Raw genomic sequence first — 8,815 nt, 5'->3', positions numbered from 1 at the left:
TGGGCTGCCCAGGGAGGTGGTGGAGTCACCATCCCTGGGGATGTTGAAGGAAAGCCTGGATGAGGCACTTAGTGCAATGGTCTAGTTGACTGGCTAGGGCTGGGTGATATGTTGGACTGGATGATCTTGGAGGCCTCTTCCAACCTGATTGATTCTATGATTCTATGAAACAAGTACAAAAGTCCTGTGTATCAGAAAAATGTCCAGGCATTAAAAAAAAAAAAAAGAGAGAAAGAAAAAGCCAATGGGGTATTTTTTGTTTTTCCTGTGATCTGGTGTTTTTTTTTTTTTTTTTTTTTTTGCTTTTTGCTTTTTGGTGTGTGTGATCCTTGCCTTTGCAGAAAGACCTGCAGATAACTTCACATCATGCCTTAGAAACAAGGCTGAAAGGTGAAATATTATTTTTCCCATGTTTGATAATCATCCACTTCTTATGAATGGATCTAAATGTAATGATCACTGATTTATCTATTTAGGGAATGATAATTTGGTCCTTGCTGAATGAAGGGCAATGGGCAAACCTACATATGGTTGCAATGAAGTTGCAAGAGAAGCCAGACTTTCCTTTGCACATGAGCTGAGTTTATTATGCAGTTGCTTAGCTTAACATTTAAGTCTGTCCTAGCAGATGGAGAGGTTTTTCCTTGCTAGTCTGTGGTGTTGATCTGAATTGTATTGCTATGACACACTCCTAGCTGTTACTTGGTGAGGAATAGAAATATGTCCTGCTTCTAGACCTTCTCCACTGTGATGTCTCTGGTAGCCTGTGAGCTACTAAGACCTCAGCAGTCAGCTAGGATGCTCCACAGTTTAGAAAACATTTAGTTACTGAAAGCACCTGGGAGGCTCTGAGGGGTTGATTTCCCTCCCTTCCTTCAAAATCATCAGTGGTCACTGCTATCTTAGATGTAAAAAGGTCTCAAAATGAAAGTGGTGAAATACTAGAATAGTTTGCTGAGAGATGTGTTTGAGGCCTCATTCTTGGATACATTCAAGATTAAACATGATGGGGTCCTGAGCACTCTGATCTAGTTGAAGATGTCCCTGCTTATTGAAGGCGGGTTGGACAAGATGTCCTTTGAGGGTCCTTCCAGACTGGTGCATTCTGTGACTCTGCCTGCCTGCTGTGAGATCGCCTTTTGTGTGTGAAGACAACAGTCCTGTTGATAGCTTGTGTAAAGAGGTGGTCCACCTGTGAAAATATATCTGAGGGGAAAAAAAAGTGCCTAATTTTCTTCTTGAGGATGACAACAACATGAAAATGGCCAGATGAGAGAGGACACGCTCAGCTTGAATACTCTACTGCTGCTGAAAGAACTCCAGTGCCCAACTTGCAGCTTCATGCTCCCACTCTTCTGGGTGTCATCTCATCCTAGGGATCTACTGCACTCTGCAGACTGGCAAAATGCAGAAGATTAATTTCTTCAGCTTTACTGAAGTGAATTTGCTCAGACACAGCATCAGCTAAACACCAAAGGGGCAAGGCAGTACAGACAGAACAGGAGCAGAGGGGGAGGGAGAAGGTCCTTCCTCTTCAGGATCAGGCATTATAGATGATGAGCAATTTTACACTGTCTGGGAGGTGGTATAACAAAGCTAAAGATTTATGCACTGGTGTGCAACCAGGAAAATTACTAAGAACATATTTCTTTGCTGAAATGTAGCAATACTTTAATAAGAAAAATGGTGGTGGGGGGGGTTGTTGTTTGTTTGTTTGTTTGGTTTTTTTTCCCTATAAAGAAAAGTGTTGGTGTTTTTGTTTTTTTTTTTTTTTTTAATGGAGAAAACTCTTATTAACTTCAGTCTTCATCTGTATTTTAGCTCCCTGAAGAGAAATCAGACTTTTAAGCCCACGTACTATGAAGGATGCAAGATCCTGATTGGACCTTGAAGTACTTTCTGTGACTCTGTGACCATTAGCATTGCAATACAGAAGAGAAAAGCTGCTGTTCAGCATTTGCTACATTATTTAAGTGTACTTTAAAATGCTGGATGGTATTTTTGTGACCTAATGAGATGGAGAGTAACTAGCCTATCTAGTCCTTGACAGGTAACTCTCTCTGCAAAGCAGCAGTTTGAGATATTGACTCCATAATTGTACTTCTCTTATCCTTTCACCCTGGAAACCTTTGTGTCTGCCCTGCAGTGGAGAACTGGAAAGATGTTTCTGAAAGTAAACATACAGGTATTCTTTTTCATATACTATCACAGGCTGATATTTTGAGTTGTAATATCCAAAGTTGGAGGAAAATGTTGCTTTTGGAGCATTCCTAAGTCAAGGAGCACGAAGGGGCTTATACTTTTTTCTTCACTGATAAACCGCTCATGCAAATCAAAACACTCTGTCCATATTTTGGGAAAGTGTTCATTAAGAAATAATTCAGAGACCACAAATCAAGTTTTGCACAAGAATTTGGTTGTGTATAGGTTGGCTTAATCTGCTTGATAAACAGTTATGTGAAGAAGGGTTGCTACAGAAGGATATGTGGTCGGGGTTCAAGGGAGTGTGGATAACTGCACAAGAGAATCAAATATGGGCAGTGTACATGCCTTTTATTTTCAGTCATAAGGCCAGTATACATGTTCACAGTGAGCATTACACAGGGCTGCATTTATTAAGACACATAATTATTTAATTTGGCTGGTCCCTGTAGCAAAACCACAATGCCACCACAGGAGAGACAGACCCAATCGTGCTCACCTCAGCTACCCTCTCAACCACCACAAGTCCCTCTTCCCCCCAAGAAAAAAGCAAAAATGTTGTTATTTGTATAGCCTAAAAACAGATTGTGCCTTAGGAAAATAGCCAGAGGAAAAAACTACTTCACAAATACTGAGAAAAGGCTAAAAAACATTATGTAGCACTCAGCTATGCACTCCTTGCACACATACAAAAAACCCAAAACCACTTTAGTTTGAAAGCTACAAGTAAATCCAGAGCATGCTTATAGAAACATTGCTGTTTGAAACTTAATTCTCTGTGCATGTTGTTGTATGTGGGGTTCTAATTTCACATGGACTATGGCTGCTGTAGGTAACAGGATGCTGGTATTGTAATTATGGTCAATGCTGCAGCATTTCAGTCAATAAGCTGTGGTGCTGCTTAGGCATGCTGAGAGGATTAAAAGACAAATGTCACGGATTATCTGTTACAAGAGGGTTGTTTTGAAAAACACATGGAACTACAGGACTTCAGCAACAGGATTTCTCCTCACCACTCCTTTCCTACACACTTATTCATCCTTTGTTTCTGTCATGTCTTCTTTCATGTCTCACATTCATTTTCCCTTTAGTTCATTTCAACTACACAATTACTACATTTTCCTCACCAGCTCTCTTTTTGTTTCTTTTTTTTTTTGCATCCTCTATTTGATTTTAAAACGTAGGATGATGGACAACAGCTAAACCTAGATAATTCTTGGAGAGCTGCTTCAAGAGTTTGCTCTAGAGTTAGATATGTGAAGTTTGAAGGTCATCCCTCAACCACATGACCTCAGAAGGGAAACATCAATATGTTCATGTCAGATAGCATGCTAAACATAAGTGAGATCTTTGAAGGTGAGATGTCCCTTTTATTTTAGCTTCATCTAGCTCACAGTGATTCTGGTTGTGAAAACAGTCCCTTAGATGATCTAGTTCCATTAGATGATGTAGTCCCACAGCCACTAATAGAAACTTTGCTCTGCAACTTTGTGCATCACTCCAGATTGTGGTCCAGCTAATGCTAGATGTCAGTTCAAAAGGGTTTGACTGTGAGGCCTTGAAGTTGCAGTTCTTATCAAATGTGACTATTGTTTAAACACCTTTCTGCATTCTAAAAGTATTGAGCCTAACATAATAATCCTCTGTTTAAAGTACTGCCTAACTTTCCTTTCTGCCCTTTTATTCTAATAATAAATAAATTGTTTGCCTAACATTTGGGGACATGTTTATTATTTTCCATTGCATAAGAAATTCTCATGGAAAACACATTAGCAACCCTGGAACAAAAGACGCAGAACTGGGAATTTCCCAGTGCATTCCACCGCCTGATTGTTCTGCTCCATGTTGAGAACCAGTTGATGTGCTCATTTATAACTACATGTTTTTGTAGACAGTCATTGCGTTGCTGAGTGGAAAACACAACAAGAACTTGCGTGAGCAAAGAACAGCTCGAGAAGAGCCAAGCGAAGTGGTTGGATCAGATGCTTGCTTAGCGGTTCCCTATGTGGATTCATTACATCTCCAAAGCATGGAAAGCCGGGATGCCTGCCTCTGCATAATATTGTTGTTATAACCCAGCAAAAGAAGGCATGGGGGAAGCATGTGATTTCTGAGACACAGTACTTTCTGTGCTTGTTGAGTTGTTTTACTGGGATTCCATAGCACATGATTTTTAAGAGTCCACCTAAGTTTTATTCTTTGTTCAGATGAAGAAATCTATCCAAGTGTGAGAAGATCAATTCCTTTGTGGCTGCCATCACAAGTGCTTCCACATCTGTCTTAGTGTACTTCAACAGATTTTGCCAAGTAAGAAAACCACTGGGAGGTGGCATCTCTCCTGTCCTTCTGGAAGTTGTTTCACTTTTGTGTTTTTTATCTTTTATGGAGATAGACAAGATATGATAATGGTAGGGATGTCAAGAGCAGCGTTGCTTCTAAGCGCATCAGCTTACTGAGCGTAGAAGCTCCTGAACACTTTATTCTGTTGGGTCAGTTTCTGTGAGCAGTTTGTGCCAAAAAATAGTTAGACTTGATATATCTAAAGACTGAGTGATGCAGATACAATCAGACATGCTATCATCTCTAAATGTTTCTGTAAAAAAGCACAATTACTCCTTCTAGAAAGATGGCTAGGTGGCAGGCTCCTATGGAAAGCTTTTTGCACCCTGTGTCCTCTGGTCATGTTACCTCTTGACAGGAGGAAATCATGAGCCACAGTCATTTTAATTATATATATATATATTTTATTTTTTTTTCCTGCCACAACTGGTGTATGAATTCCTTATTGTATGCTATCTTCCCCCCATGATCTCGTGTCTGTTCAGTTCCATAACTCCAATGCATGCAGCAGTTGTTCTTCCTGCACCAATGGTGTGTGACTGTTGCCACCTCCCCATAGACTGAGAGCCTCTATGTGTGAATGCGTTTCTTCATACCTCTGAGTCAACTTCTGGCAAGGCTTCTTGTGGCAGAGATGGAATCAATGTTATGAGTGTGAGGAACACAACCAACTCCTCACGTTGGTCCATCAGGACCATTCACAGTCATTGCATTCAGATGGATGAGTGCAGGAACGTGCAGAGCTCTAGCAGCAGCACTGGGGCAGGTGTCCGCTTTTCAGGAGGCATTGGCAGAAGCAAACCCACAGTAAGCAGTGATGTCTGTGTTACATAATAAACACATTCTGAATCATAGAACTGCTGAGGTTAGAAGAGACATTTGAGATCATCATAGACTCATAGAATCAACCCGGCTGAAAGAGACCTTGAAGATCATCCAGTCCAATCTATCACCCAGCCCTGTGTGATCAACTAGACCATGGCACTAAGTGCCTCATCCAGGCTTTTCTTGAACACCTCCAGGGATGGCTACTCCACCCCCTCCCTGGGGAGCACATTCCAATGGCAAATCACTCTCTCTGGCAAGAACTTCCTCCTAACATCCAGCCTATACCTCCTCTGGCACAACTTGAGACTGTGTCCCCTTGTTCTGTTGCTGCTTGTCTGAGAGAAGAGTCTGAATCCCACCTGGCTACAGCCTCTCTTCAGGTAGTTGTAGACAGAAATAAGGTCACCCCTGAGCCTCCTCTTCTCCAGGCTAAACAATCCCAGCTGTAGGCTAAACACCCTCAGCTCCCTCAGCATCTCCTCATAGGGTTTGTGTTCCAGGCCCTCACCAGCTTTGTTGCCCTTCTCTGGCATGTTCCAGTATCAAGTCCAACTTCCTGCCTAGAGCTCACAGTCCCTTCACTACTGCAAAGCTAGTACCACTAAACCACATGCCTAAGCACCACATCCACATATTTTTTAAACACCTCCAGGGAAGCTGACTCTAGTACCTCCCTAAGCAGCCTGTTTCAATATTTGCTAACATTTTATGAAGATTTTTTTTCCTAATAGCCAACCTCAAGCATGCTTGGCACAACTTGAGCCCATTTCCTCTTGTCCTGTCATTTGTTGCATGTGAGAACAGACAAACCACCACTCTGAGGTAGTTTCAGAGCATGATGAGATCTCTCCTCAGTCTCCTCTTCCCCAGAGTAAACAATCACCGCTCTGTCAGACATTCCTCATAGGACTTGTGTTCATGGTTCTTTACCAGCTTAGTTGCTCTTCTTTGGACATGCTCCAGCACCCTTGCAGTGAGGGACACAAAACTGAACACAGTATTCAAGGTGTGGTCTCACTGATACCAGCTGGGGAGGGAGGGAATGCTGATGAATGAACCAAACAGCTGAATCATGCCGTTTGGAAACATGGCTACTGTAATCCTTCTGTAATTAATTTTCTCATGTCCTGTGCCAGGTTCTCAAACACAAGCAGAATTTTCTGACCAATGCATAGTGTGGCTAGACTGCAATGCTCTGTGCCACAAAACTTTGGCCATTCAATGTTCTTTAAGGAAATTTGCCATTGCAATGCAGTAGTGCTTGTACAGTACATTGCAATAAAAAGAGATGAATGTGACATCTTCATTGCTTGGAGAATTAGAAGACGTTTCATTCACTGCTGGAGCCTGCAGCCAGTTAGGTGGTAAGCTGCCACTTTCCTACCCTCTACTAACTTTTTTTTCTGCCTGGAAATAGATTAGACCATAGGAAACCAGGCTGCATGGAGAAGTCTAATGAAGAGTGGAAGTGGGGTTGTTTTTCACCCAGAACAGAATGTTGGAAAGAGTTAAGGGCAGAAAGGCAGGCTGGAGACACATGAAGTGGTGTGCTGGCAGCAGAACAGCTTAGCTCTGTGTGTGTACAGGGCCAGAAATGCAGGGTTTGAAAAACAAGCTGCCAGGAGGTATTTCTTTAGCAAGGTCTCCAAGCCAAATCTTTAGCCACAGAGCAGCATTACCAAAAATGACCTTAAAGGCTTTAAGAGGGCAGCTCTTGTGACTCAGAGACTTTTCATATTGGTGTGGCCAGCTCTGTCAGTTTTACTGACAGGCTTTAAATGCACGAGGTGAAATGCCTGAGAACACAAAGGAGACACCTTTTAGCAGGGAAGGAGCCTGACAGAGGTTTGATGGGAAAGGTCTGAAGTTCAGCCATGCTCTGATGTCTGAGTGGTGCACTCCTCAGGGGTCCAAACCTGCTGGTGTAAAGTAGAACATCTTTATAGCAGCTCTAATTTGTGCTGATGGCTGAGTTGGACTCCAGCCAACGCAAAGTTGGGGCAAGCAGAAGGAAGGCTTGCAATCACCTCTTCCTCTCCACCAGAGCCGTTGCTGTGCCGAGCATAAGCTTGGCTCAGTGTGGGACTGTGTCACTGAATGCTTCAAACAGAACGCATCGGGTCCAAAGCATGCATTCTGGTCTATCAGATAAGCAATATGCCTTTTTAAAATTGTCACAGGCACCTTTATACATGCCAATTCTGGTGATAATTGCTGAATTTCTACATTTAGAGGAAGCAAGTGCTTCATTAATATCACAATGTGCTATTGTCTATTGCACGTGTTCCCTTCCTTCTAAATATAGAATTTAGGTAATTATCACTGTGGCTATTTATTTACTCATTACAGTTCAAATGTAGCTGCACAAGATCTTGCAGTAATATTTATTTTTAAAAGTTTGGAATCTCTGAAAAATCTCTCCCTGAGATGGGTTCAGCTCTTAGCTTCCTATAAAAATTTCATATCGCATTTTTGGATGGCCATCTGGTTTGTTGAAGCCTGGAAAATCTGCCTTACACCAACGCAGAAATTTTGCTTAAAAAAAAAAAAAAAAGAGGAAAAAAAAAAAACCCTCCAAGAAATCAAAAGCCTTTCCCCCCCCCTGCATCTATAGCAATTAAAATAACTTTGCATCTACCTTTTGTTAGTCTTTAATACTGAGGGTCTGCAAGCACTTCATAATATTAACGTATGAAAAACAGCTCAGGAGATGTTTGTGTTTGTATCCTGTTGCACTATTGATGAGAATGTACTTGAGTTTTGTCTAAAAAACTTGGACATGATCTACCACAAGCTTCAGGTGCCCTGTGAAAGTCATGCCAGTCATACCTGTGCTTACTAAAAAGACTGAAAAGTCTGGATTAGGCATTTAGTGCTGTGGTCTAGATGACTGGATAGGGGTGGGTGCTAGTTTGGACTGGCTGATCTTGGAGGTCTCTTCCAACCTGGTTGATTCTATGATTCTATACTAGATCTGACTGGTCAGGAGTTGTCTAGAAAGTCAATAGGCTCCTTAAATTTGAGTCTTGGACTGCCTACAAATGCCTTTTTTTCTTTTTTTTTTTTTTTATCCAGCAGCACACAGTGTTGAGTTTCTCTGGCAAAACCTCAGCTCTTGTTCTTGCATTATGTTTTTGCAGTAGAAAATGGTAAATAAAACCCATTGCGTGTAGAGCTGCAAAACCATGTGACTGAGCAAAGCACCGAGCACCATCTGAAATTTCCCTGTGGGTTCTGGATGTCTTCAAAGATGAGAATGGTGGGTCGCAGTGCGACCTGAGCTTGTTTGTGTCTTTGGCTCCTCTCCATTTGTATTATTGAGGGTGTCTGGGCCTGTAATTGTAGGAAAACATTTCCTTGCTTTAGACTGTGCCAACATAGAATGAAGTTTTTGTTGCAAAGAGATTATTACCTTTAGTCAACAATTTTAAAAATGTCCATGCCC

This window comes from Pogoniulus pusillus, chromosome Z, assembly GCF_015220805.1.
Source record: "Pogoniulus pusillus isolate bPogPus1 chromosome Z, bPogPus1.pri, whole genome shotgun sequence".
In the NCBI taxonomy this organism is placed as follows: Eukaryota; Metazoa; Chordata; class Aves; order Piciformes; family Lybiidae; genus Pogoniulus; species Pogoniulus pusillus.
This window is presented reverse-complemented; position numbering follows the sequence as displayed.